The 12,936-nt window shown below is 32.6% G+C and overlaps 1 long non-coding RNA gene across 2 annotated transcripts in view; it reads left to right on the top strand.

Annotated features, from left to right (window-relative positions):
• LOC108977465 overlaps nt 1–12,936 on the top strand; it is a 92,579-nt gene that overhangs the window by 56,682 nt on the left and 22,961 nt on the right. For both annotated transcript variants that reach the window (XR_001994037.1, XR_001994036.1), the window contains exon 3: nt 11,235–11,278. This is a non-coding gene — a long non-coding RNA (uncharacterized LOC108977465). The remainder of the gene's footprint in view (nt 1–11,234; nt 11,279–12,936) is intronic.

Genomic DNA, 12,936 nt, shown 5'->3' with positions numbered 1-12,936 from the left:
CATAGTTCAGCGAATTAAAAGACAGCGGCTACGCTGGCTAGGTCATGTTGTCCGGATGGACGAAAACGCTCCAGCTCTGAAAGTATTCGACGCAGTTCCCGCCGGGGGAAGCAGAGGAAGAGGAAGACCTCCACTCCGTTGGAAGGACCAAGTGGAGACGGACCTGGCTTCACTTGGAATATCTAATTGGCGCCACGTAGCGAAAAGAAGAAACGACTGGCGCGCTGTTGTCAACTCGGCTATAATCGCGTATGCGGTGACTACGCCAATCAAGAAGAAGAAGATATATTTTTTAATAAATAAATATTTTGTTTTCGTATTTTATTAAATAAAAAGCCTGATAATTGATTTCCAAAAAAAAATAATTTATTCTGATTTGCAAATATAACCCATTGAGGTGACAAAATATTGTGTAATAAAATTAAATTTTTTATAACAAAAACTATCAAGTTACAGTAATAAAAAAGTCAGACTTAACCTTTATAGTACTCTTCAAATAAAATTTAAAAAAATCTCATGAAGATATCGAAAGCATTAAAAAAAGTGTCTCAGCAATTATTTTACAACATTTTTTCCCAGACTTTTAAGTTTTTATTGAGAGAAATTAAAATGTATAATAAAATATTTATAGCTTTTTAGAAGCTACTTGTTGAATTTGATGATGCTAAGAAGTAACAACTTATCTCCTCTATGTTGAGTAAAAGAATTATGATGAAGTTTTACTAGTAGTTGTTTTAAGCTACAATTATGCTGTCGCTAGATAAATAAATAAAACTAAAATGACGCTATAAAAATAGTTAAAAAATAATTACTTTATGGCACTTGTTTGTATTTATATAAATCTTTGCACAGACGCCACTGGAATTACTCATCATATCTATTATGTGATTATGTGATTATGTATTTATTTTAGTTGTAGTTATTGCTTTTATTCTTTAAGTTTTTGTAGCAGATAGTATGTTATTCTCAAATTATTTTTGAGTATTTTCTTGAATTGACTGTTCTTGGATGTATTAACTTCATACAGTCTCTTCATTTCACCCTCACCGTATATTGTATCAAGAATTTTCAACACCGTTCACACGACAGTCAGGTCTACTTAACCGGAACGGATCCGGCTATATACGGTCAAGGACTGCCGCGTGGGCAGAATTCCTTCCGCTACAATAACAAGAGCTTATCAACACTCTTATAAGCAGTTCCACCGATTTCTTTGGCATTGAAGTACGAACAAAAAATTGCTGCCATAAATCATGCTGCTCAAGTATGCATATATTTAGATATCAAATTGGATATCTTTCTGCTGCTTAAAAATTTATAATTAATCGTCGTTCTTTGTAAAAATTTAGTGATTTTGAAACCAATAGTGCTTTCACTTTTTTTTGAAGCCCAAATGATCTTTCAAAATGATTTGCACTGATCTCTCCGTATATCTCAACGATGCCAATAAAATCTCTGACTGTTATTCGTCGATTGTGAAGCAGCAATTGCTTACTGTTATTGACTTGTTAATCATCAATTCATGTTGATATACGTCCTAGATAATTTATATCAGTTAAAAAACTTGTTTGAGCTTCATATAAGAAATGAATTTTCTATGCGAAAAGTCACCAAAAACATTCATTTGCGAAATAATCCTTACTACTTAGAAGCATTATACCAAAATGAGACATGATATTATGAAATGGCGAATTGTATTGAATACGCAGCGAATTTCGGCACAAATCTGTGAACAATCATGGAAATAAAAATCTCTGAAGATCGTGGCATTCTAATTGGTAGACGATGTGGAATAAAATACACATTATATTATTTTCGAAAGTTGATATGTATTTAAAATATATTCCATTCGATTCAATACCACGGTTACAAAGGCTCACATTGGTTATAACCATTGAAATGGCTGCGATATCCTAATAAAATGCTCCTTTCATGCTGTTTTCAGTTTAAAAAATAGAAAGTAGTCACATGCTGTTAGAGGATATGGAGAAATTTTCATGAGCGAAAATTGATTTTTCATTTTTCGCTTTTCTGATCTTCATTAAATTCATTTGGAACAACAACCACGCAGATCTTGCCTTTCCCCAAATTTTGAGTTAAAATTTGCCAAATAGTGATTTTAGTCATATCTAATCTCTCAACCAACATTAGCACAGCAAAAGTTTTAGAACTTTTTTCACCAATTCATCATGCTTACCAGCTCCAACTTTTGAACGACTGGTCCTTTGAAAGTCATATAAATCTTCTTCACCATCTTTCAATCTTCTACATCAATACTATAAAACTTTTCGTCATTCCGTATGTCTCAATAAATTTCTTATTTCAACTTTTATATTTGATTTTTGTAAAATTGGAAAAATTTTTCTTTTGTTCAAACAGTTCTGCCTGAAATCCGGTTTATATGAAGGTGTGTGCGTTTGAAAAAGGATTAATCTATATCTTTCATGCTGCAGATAGGTAATGCTGCATATTGTATAATTTAAGTATAAAGTTCTGTTATTTTTGGAACAAACTTGAATATTGAATAATAAACAATCACAGTGTCATAACTGCAAAAATTCAAAAGCAAAGATAATAGTATTTCATAATATTAATTACATAGTACAAAAGCTAATCTGGGGGGTGAGAAATTCCAAGTCAGTCTGATGGTACAAGGTCAGTATAGTAAAACCTTCACAGGGTTTGGTGTTCGTATGTGTCAGTTGTTTTTCTGTTTTATGATCTTATGACCCCTTTTTTCCTTTATCTTGATGTTTTTGCGCTTAGTTCTAACATGTTGCCAAAAACCAAAAAAAAAAAAAAAAAAAAAAAAAAAAAAAAAAAAAAAAACAATAAAATAAAAATAAAAACCAATTTCCGAGAATGCTCGTAACATCCTTGTGACAGAAATATCGCAGTTGTTAGAACGATGCTTTCCCACGCCAAACACTTTGTGAGTTTTACTATACTGACCTAGTACCATCACCCTGACTTGGAATTTCTCACCCCCCAGACAATAATCCCAAAAATGTTCCACAGTGTTATAAAGAGCTTTTTGAAAATAACAGAAAAAGTCAACTTGATTTAAAAGATTTTTAAACTTGTATTCGTCTCAGACCGCATAGCAAAAAACAGCTTATTTTAATAAAATATGTTACTCATACATACTACACAATTCACACATACACTTACATATATATAAAATCATATTCCTGTTGAACTTTTCTTGTTCAAAAATTAACTAAAAAATGTTTCTCATTTGCTTTCTACTTTGCAGCATAGTCTCATCAATAAAGATATTTATCTGCAGCAACGGTTTAGCTCGTAAAATGTTGCAATAAAAACTGTAAGATAAGGCAAATACGAAATTGCCAGGCAAAGAACATAATAAAAGCAGCAGCTAGTACTTCTTTATTTGGATTGACTGTCCGCACATGCCAAAGTGAATATCAAATTAAGAAAACGCATATAAGTTCAATGTGGTAATAAAAAATTTGATCTGCGCAAGCTTTTTAATGTTGCTACATTTCATTTTTAATAGCTTTTGCTTGGCTAAGCAACTATGTGTATGCTTGTACAAGCATGCACATATATTCTTAAGATCTTGCGATAAGTTTCTTGTGATACTGCGCTTTGTAAAATTAGTCAACGGTTGTCAGATAAATTAAAATTCCATTATCGCCGATTTTAATGCTCAAAATTTGTTGCTATTAATTTAGAGGTTGATAAGCAATGTATAAAGTTGCATGCATTCTTCAACTTCTTATTCCTCGTGAAAGCATTAGCACTTAGATAATTAGTAATTACCCAAAAATGTCTAAGCTACAGATAAGCAGTGCCATATTTAAACAGATCCTTTTGCGCTAACCTTTATTTTCGAATGTTGTAAGTACTTACATTGTTATAAGTAGATCTTAAATTTTATTGAATACACTTAACAGTAGATACGCGAAAATAGCTGTTTCAACGGTGTTGGACTATGGAGAAAGAGGTGTTTGTTGAATATAAATATTCAAATAGTAATATTCGGAGACTTCATTCATGCTGTTAATTTCCACGACAGCCGGCTCCATCGGAATCACCCAAGCTTATCCAACTAAACCCTGAAGATCTTCGAAGATATAATATTGTTTACATGGCTAAGCAGTATTAAGTTCTTTTCTTACGCTTCGAAACTCTATCTAGCTTCTGTAGTTAGTCGAAAGCTTATGGAAAGTTAGTTCTGCTATAAAAGAAAAAAAAACAGTATTTTCTGAGGCATATATTTAAAAAAAAAAAAAAAAACAAAACACTTGATGACGCATTCTTTACAAAGATTTATATTGCTGTGGACAACTTGAGGCTGGCACCGGTTGGTGGTTATTTGCCTAAATAAATATTTCAGTGCTCTACACACACAGAAGGCTTGTACTTTTCTCTTTCTTCAAAAATGGAAATTAATTTCGAGACTCCGCAAAAGAACTGGAAACCTTTAACTTTTGCTAAAAAGTCAAAGGTCGCAAAAGAATTGCTTGACAACGTAGATGAAGGCCTTACATAATTCAAACGCAACATTTCTGATCACAAGACTAGAGTTCATGAATATGATTTTGAAATTTTCCAATAATCTAGTGAATGGCGCTCCTATAATGAGCCGGAATTGAAACAATCAAAATTTGCTGAAGTTACTGAAGGCCATACCAGCCGAGGCTTATAACGTGTGTATGGAGAACTGCAGTAAGCATTGGTCAAATTCATCGAAATGTAGTCGAGGACAAATTTAACAAGTATCTTTTACTCGTTCCTCAAAAATTAAAATTAATTTCTCAGCTTAAAATATAATTTCTAAACAATCGATCATAAATTTTCTTCCGTCATACCACTTCCTCTATACATGGATTTTAAGCTTTCTCATTTAAACTCTTTAATCTTTTCTGCTCTCTCCTTGTGCTCCATTCTAACTCAATGAAATTTAAGCCTTTTCGGTCACCTAAGTAGAGTTATTGGACAGAAAAATTTAGTAAAATAGCTAATTAGCCTTTTAACTATTTGCTAACTTTAACTCTACCAGTCGATGCCAGGTTTTTGAAAAAGTATGGAAGCACTTTCTTTAATATATTGAAGTCCATGTAAGTGAAGTTCTCCAGTCCTTTGGAGAGATCAGGTGGAGAAGGACTTGGCCGCACCTGGTATCTCGAACTAGAGTTAAATTGCGCACAGAAGACGCGACTGGCGCGCTGTTATTGACTCGGCTATAACCGATATATCGGTTAATTCCACACTTACTCGTCTAAGATTTGGGTCCAGTTTACTTTCATTTTTTCAATTCTTTTTTTCTTTCAAATACCTATAACGCGTCATTGTTTTGAAGTTTGATGCCCAAATGCCTCAATCATTTTGTGAGTAGAAGGTAAGCTGGTTATGCTCTATAAATATATCTCAGTTGATAAAATTACTTTATTATAATTATTAAGGAAATTGGAAAATATTAAGGAATTGAAGGCGAATCCAGCAGGTTCTATAACTAGGTTTTTTGTTTTAAATATGCCACATTTTAACAAGTAAAAGCTTTCTTCAAAAATTCATGATGCTAAAAGTTGTTCCGATGTACATAGTAGTATGTTAGATCACCATAATTTACGAAAGGAAGCTAAAAGCTTTTGACCCTAAATCTAACAGACCTAATTCTATCAAAAAATAAGCACAATTCATCAAAATTATATTTTAATTTACAATATTTTCATATTACTTATAATATACACTATATACAAACAGCGCTTCCACATATAGTATAAACTTATTTATTTAGGTTAAGCACCTATTAAGCGGAAAGATACCACTTTTCTACAACTCCAGCTAATACCAGTAATACAAGCGAATAATTTTACATTAAATACTCATAGTAAATAAAATTAGAAATTTCTTAGTAAAAATTGCAATTTTACGCTTCGACTTAGCTAGCTGTGACGAAACACAACTTGAAAAAAAAAAACATTTAATTTCACCATAAAGAAAATAGCTTTTTAAAGTGCCGTTATAAGTGGGCTTTGACGGACCCTTTGGTGGGTCAAATGTGTTAAGTGTGTGTAAAAATTATACATGTGTATAATTTAACTATTAAATATGTTGCTGTTCTAGTGTAGGTATTTATATATATATTTATGTATGAGGCAAGTTATGCTTGTGCACAATTTAATGAGCAGCAAAAATCGCTATAAGCTAACTGTTAATATAATTTAATGTGCACTTTTCGCCAGAAAAGTAATAAAAAAGCACAAGAATGGCGGAAAAAGTAAGGAAATCAGTGAAATATAGTTGCCATACAAACTGAGCGATCCAACTCAAGTTCTTGTATGGAAAACTTTTTTATTTGATAAGATATCATCACGATATTTGGCATAGCTTATTTTCAAAGGCAATACTATAATCAGCGAAAAATTTATTTAGATCGGTGTACTATAGCTTATGGCTGTCATGCAAACTGATAAATCAAAATCAAGTTCTTGTATGGAAAATTTATTTATTTGATAAAATATCTACACAAAATCCAAGTGCAGCCAATTTTTCAAGATAAAGCTAAAATCTCTGAACACATTATTTAGATCGGATCACTATAGAATACACCTGCCATACAAATTGGGCGATCTTAATCTAGTTAGAGATATTTGTATGTCTTTTTCTACTATAAGAAAAGCGCCTATGTAGGGTATTACAGCTAGCAACCGAAGTTAAGAAGTGTGTAAAATGTATATATATATATTTATATACATATATTTATACATGTATATACATACATATGTATATAAGCAGTTAAAGTTATATACAAGTAATGTTTATATATTTTATACACTAAATGAAAGCAAATGGCAAACAAACCAAAAATAAGTGTCTTGGCGGCAATTTTCCTAAAATACGTTAATAACAGCAAATTATGACAGACAAAATCAAACATCACACATATTCTCAGCATTTTATAATGATTCGTCAAGCTCAATTTGATATGCGCTTTGTTTTGACTGTCAGTCAGCTGTTGTGTCAGTTGGCCGGAGACGGTTGCCTGTGGCGCAGTATGCCAGTTATGATGATTTGTTTGACAGTTAGATCAACATGCATGCATATATAATTATGTATATACTCATATATATTATTTTTACCTGTATGCGTTAGCGCTGAATCGTTGAAGCTGCAACATTATACATTTACTTTAATCAACAACATTATCGCCGCAGTAATTACGCTGCCAAAGAGCAACTTCGAAACTATTATAGCTTGTAGCTGCTCATAAAATATGTACGTATGTATGTATTTTCTTTTTTATGTTGTTTTGAGTTGCGTTGTTTTGCTGTGTTCATTCGATCGGTCATCACCAGAACACTCAGAGTTGCTTAAAAACTCTTCGTGGCAATAATTTTTGTGGCAAATTTAACTTCAACGCGCCAACAACTCATCATAATTATCTACACATAATCAAGTTTATTGTGTGTAATAAAAAGAAGCACAGCTTGCCGGTCAGCTGCGTAGACATAAATATACATATGTACATACGTGAAGTAAAAATTGTAGAGAAAACATTTACTTCGGTTGCACTGAAGCTATTATACCCTTAACAGAGTTGTTTGTATTCTAGCTATATGCTATAGTGGCCGATCTGTATAATTTCTTCTATAGTTATCCGATCTGCTTTAGACAATAATACATATGAAATGTGCAGAATAATATCTCTAAATAAAAAAATAAAAAATTTTACTTGAAGGATTGAATTTCGCTCGGTCGATTTGTATGAGAGCTATATGCTACAGTGATTCGTTCTGTGCAGTTTCTTCATAGAATACAACACTTTACTAGAAAATAATACGTACCAAATTTCATTAAAATATCTCATCTAATAAAACAGTTTTCCATACAAGCACTTGTTACCGATTATTCAGTTTGTATAACAGCCATATGTTAAGTTATAGTAAACTGATCTGTACGATTTCTTCGGAGAATACATCGCTGCTTTAGGCAATAATCTATACCAAAAGTTTGAAAGATATCTCATCAAATAAAAAAGTTTTCCATACAAGCACTTGTTACCGATTATTCAGTTTGTATGGCAACCATAGGCTATAGTGATTCGTTCTGCACAATTCCTTCGGTGGTGACAGAGCTGCTCCAGACAATAATCCATGCCAACTGTTTGGAAGATATTTCAACAAATAAAACGATTCTCGCATGTTTCTTTCTTTGTATTATTTTATATAGCTTCTTCAGGGTATAAATATTAAGCCGCGTTCAAACAACTCGAAAATGCTGCTGCAAGCAAGAAAAACATAAGCTAAAGCCGTAACATAGTCGCATAAACATATATACAAACACACACACGCTTACCGCATTTGATTGTTTTCATAAAATAAGCCACTAAAGCGTGTAGCACTCTGTTTTTTCGAAGTTCGCTTGTGTTGTTGCTTTTCATTTGGCATTTTAGTTTGTCATTTCGGCTAGCAAATTTGTGCGCTTCTAGCGCTTTTCATCTGTTTCATTCACATACATATGTACGTCTGCAGGCTTATATAACAGCCTGAGCCTTACGTAGAGTGCAATAAACACATATTGTTTTTTGGTGTTGTAAATTTTCAACATAACGGTTATTTAATATGAGAAAATTGTCTCTAGCTACAAGTTCCACAAATTTGTTTACACATGTATATATGTTTGTGTGTGTGGCATGTATGTATGTATGTACATATAAGAACAAAGAACTATGTGAATGTAATTTCGGTGAAAATTTCTCTGAAGTTTTTGAACACCTTTCAGCATAACGTTACATAACATCTGCTCATAAATGGTGAGTACAATTTTGAATTGTCGACAAATGCCTTTTTATGACTTTCATAATTTTTAATGACTTTCAGTATCTGTTTGCGACGTTTTTAAAAAAACAATAAGTAGAATATGATACTTAGAAGAAAACGGTCTTTTTCTGTCAATAAAAAAAATATTTTGCATGAAATGCATTATTATTGCGCCGCCGCTCTTATGAAATATTAAATCCTGATTATAGCGTTACAGATGCTCTCCTTTTATATTGTGTGCTAAGCTTATTATTTAAACACAATTTTCAGTTAGTTTTCTAGTCTAAAGATTTACATTACGAGTACTTTTTGGTGAAATTTGAAAAGAACGCAGAAAAAATTTAAAAAAATAAAGATAAATATATTTTCATAAACTTATGCGTTCTTGAGTTATAATAAATATGTATTTGAAAAGGACTAGTCCTCGTCATTACGATTTCTGCCCTTAAGGGTTATAACAAAACGTGAAAAATTAGGAATCCTCGTATAGTGTCACTATCGTATGAACCATAAAAAGTAAATAAGAAATTTAAAAAAATGGTGACTAGTTTCTCCAAAATAAAACCAAAATAAAATCCATGTTTTTTCGTTTTTTTTTTTTAAATCATACAGTTTTATCCCTAATGCCAACTATATCAACATATTAGGACTGAAGATATTTTGAAGACCGTTTCGAAAATATAAATAAAAAAAATTGCGAGAAAAATGGTATCACATATTTGGTCAACGCGACACTAAAGTAGCTCTATCTTTAAATTTATTTTAAAATTGGAAATATTTTTTGGAATATAATTTGGAACATCTTAGTTATCGATTTTTGCGAATTCCTGGGTTTTAATAGCAGCTTAATTCAAAAATTAATATCCTTATATATTAAGGAATCTAAATTAAATTTCTTTTACGTTCGCCTATTTGCTTTAAGCAAAGGTATTGGGTTCCTTATAATTTCTCAATTTAAAAAAGCATTTCATTTATAAAATAAAAATTATCATGGATGCCGAACTTAATTTCAGTATATGTAACGGCTGATACAAGTAGAGTTACTTAGGTGAGTCATGTCAAGCTGTCGTGTTATTTTTGTTCAGTATTGTTTGGCATTTCATCATGGAAGGACTTACAAATTGTTCAACTGTAACACGAAAATTCTCGCTCTTTAAAGAATATGTTTCGTGCCTCGTTCAATTAATGGTCAGAAGAATCGGCCTATCGGCCTACTGAGCATACTATTCATAACCATCAACTATCTTGAGACCCAGCATTCATTATTGCATAATACTGTAAGCCGAATAGACCATGTCCAGCACGATAGATGCGATTCGGCACCGTTCGCAGCAAATCAGATTGACATACAGAACGACTTGGCCCATTTTACGTCGAGATCTGAAAGCGAACAGAATAAAACTTGTCGCACAACCTTCCCAATCGACATCGCTTAACTCTATAGACTCTTGGAAAGTTCTAACAAAATCCAATTTTGTTCAGTGATAATGCCCATTTCTCTCAGTGGATATGTAAACAAGCAAATTTGCCACATTTAGGACGAAGAGCAACCTGAAGAGATTCAATAGCTGCCATTTCATCTAGAAAAAAACGACGGCTTTGTGTGGATTGTGGAATCATCGGTCCATGTTTCTTCAAGAATGAAGATGTAGCCTTTCGAACATAACCGTCAATGGCGACCGTTATCCCGCCACGATAACCGACTATTTAATGCGTGAAATTGATCGTGATTGAGGCGACATTTTGTTTCTACAAGACGGTGCCACTCCACAAACCTCGCAACAATCAATGGATTTATTGAGAGAACACCTCGGTTAGCATGATTTGGGCCGATTATTGGCCACCATTCCTGTGTGAGGAATGTGTATATGTAAAGTTTAAAGTCTATTGGGACGAAATCCCGCTTCCATTCAGGTCTTAGAGCAAAACATCATGCACGCTTTTTGGCAGTTACCAGTCGAAGCGCACGAATAAGTCATCGAAAATTGAACTCAATGCATAGACCATCTAAGATGTAGCCGCGACAAAGAAAGAAATAATCTTCAAAAATAAATCCCAAAGAAATTTATTTCGAATAATAATAAACATTACCCATTAAAAGTGAAATTTCTGTGCTTTTCTTTAAAAACGTAGAAAACCTCGAAACCTACGTCCCTAAGCGGTAGAGTAACAAGTATCATATTGTACATGTTTTTTTTTCTCGCAGGTTTCTGAAAGGAATATAATATATAACGGCGGAAATTTCGTCGTGGTGGTCATTATAGTTCTTGTTTTACTTTATTTAAAAGTCCAAAATAAAAAAAAAAAAATTGAAAATTTCATTGTTTGATAAAAAAAATAAACACAGAATTTTCTTTTCTATTTTGAAAATTGATTTTTTTTATATTCATTGTTTGATAAAAAAAAATAAATAAAAAATTTTCTTTTCTATTTTTTTTTCAGAACAAATCTTATTGAAACATTGAAAGAGCTTCGCTATAGAAAAGGTGAGTTAAGTTCTGTAAGCTTTTCTTGGATTATTTAGATAGGAAATCTTGAATGCTCAGTGACACATTTTAAAATGAAAAAAGTCTTGCCTTGCAGTGAATTTTTTTGTTCTTTATACATATTCATTTTTGGGCATTAATTTCTTATTATAGTTTTTGGTTCACCTTAGTATGTATTATGTGTGAAAATCTTTACATCATGGAAGTAGAAATTGAGCCTTTTTCCTCAACTAATATTTGATTAATTAAATTATTTTGAGAGCTTTGTTTTTGCTGTATTATATAAGCCTAGAAACCATACTTAAAATGTGAATTTGTTGACAATGTGTCTCATTCGTCCTATCTGAATTGCCGTGAAGCTAAATAAAATATTGGCCGCTGTGTTATATATTTGATAACAATTCGATCTCTGGCGCCATCCACCGTATTTATCTCAAAATTTACTGTTAAAAAAAATAATACAACGCCCAGTGTATTTTACGGAAGTATCTGCTGATGACAATCTTATCCCACGGTACTCAAAAGCCGGATCAAACTAATGCTTTGATCGATGCCCTGAAAATGCTCAGCATTTTTCAGTACCAATTAGCAGTGTGAAATGGAGACACTAACTACCTTGGTAGGCTTCGAGGCTTCTTCTGAAATCTCTGCCGTATTTGGGTCCAATACCGGGTTACAATACAAATACACATTCAACTGACATTTTTGGAATTTAAAAACGACCACTACGATACTTGCCGAGTGGTCAGTCCGAATGAGCAGGTTGGAGCGCACTTCAAGGGCTCCTGCTCCCCGTGCTAACAGAATTAAGTATCCGGTCTGACTTTGTAGTCGAAACTACTACCAGCAGAGCTTCCATACTGCTCTGGAGGGATAACTGCTTTTGTTTACTTGTTGGAATAAATTCGATTTTAGATTTGTAGTTCAACCCTGGCGCCACTCATTGCGATTTTAGTAAGCCCTAGCACTCATCTAAGAAAATACAATAAGTTTAAGCCATTCATGCCATAAATAAATATAAAATTTTTTTATAAAGATTTTTTTTACAAATTTTAAATTCTAAAGTCAAGTATCTTAAAAACTTTCAATGTATGTACCACTTAGTATATCCATAAAAAACTTGTCTACTCACATATAAAAAAACCGCTTTTAATATGCTAATGACTGCTTAAAGAGATCCCCATAACATCTGTCTTGATTTTTTATATAAACGTCAATACCAGTTTTGCAGTGATTTAACGGTAAATGTCATGACAGCACTTGTAAACGACAATATTATATGCCCGTGTGCGTGTATTATAAAACGGCTGACTCACCTATTTGCATACTGGCTTAATAGACACATCATTTCATTGGGAGCAGCAACAGCATTTCTTTTCTGAAAAAAACAACAACAAAAGCCTGAAAATATATCAAACGTGTGACTATGTGGATTTACATATTGTGACGAAATTAAATCATATAAGTTAACACAACATTTTATGAACTTCTACATAAATTCCATTCCCACATTATATGCTAGAAACATACAAACCGTTTGCATACTTTGGAGTCCTATTACAACCAAAAGTGCAACTGCGCTAAACGCGCATCCGCTAAATTCTTAAGTGAGCGAAACACGCGCAAACCCTTTTAGCTGACCAAGCATCTTTGGTCAC

This window comes from Bactrocera latifrons, unplaced genomic scaffold, assembly GCF_001853355.1.
Source record: "Bactrocera latifrons isolate USDA-ARS-PBARC rearing strain unplaced genomic scaffold, ASM185335v1 scaffold_9, whole genome shotgun sequence".
Taxonomy (NCBI): domain Eukaryota; kingdom Metazoa; phylum Arthropoda; class Insecta; order Diptera; family Tephritidae; genus Bactrocera; species Bactrocera latifrons.
The sequence above is the reverse complement of the archived record's forward strand: the minus strand, read 5'-3'. Positions and strand labels throughout refer to the sequence as shown.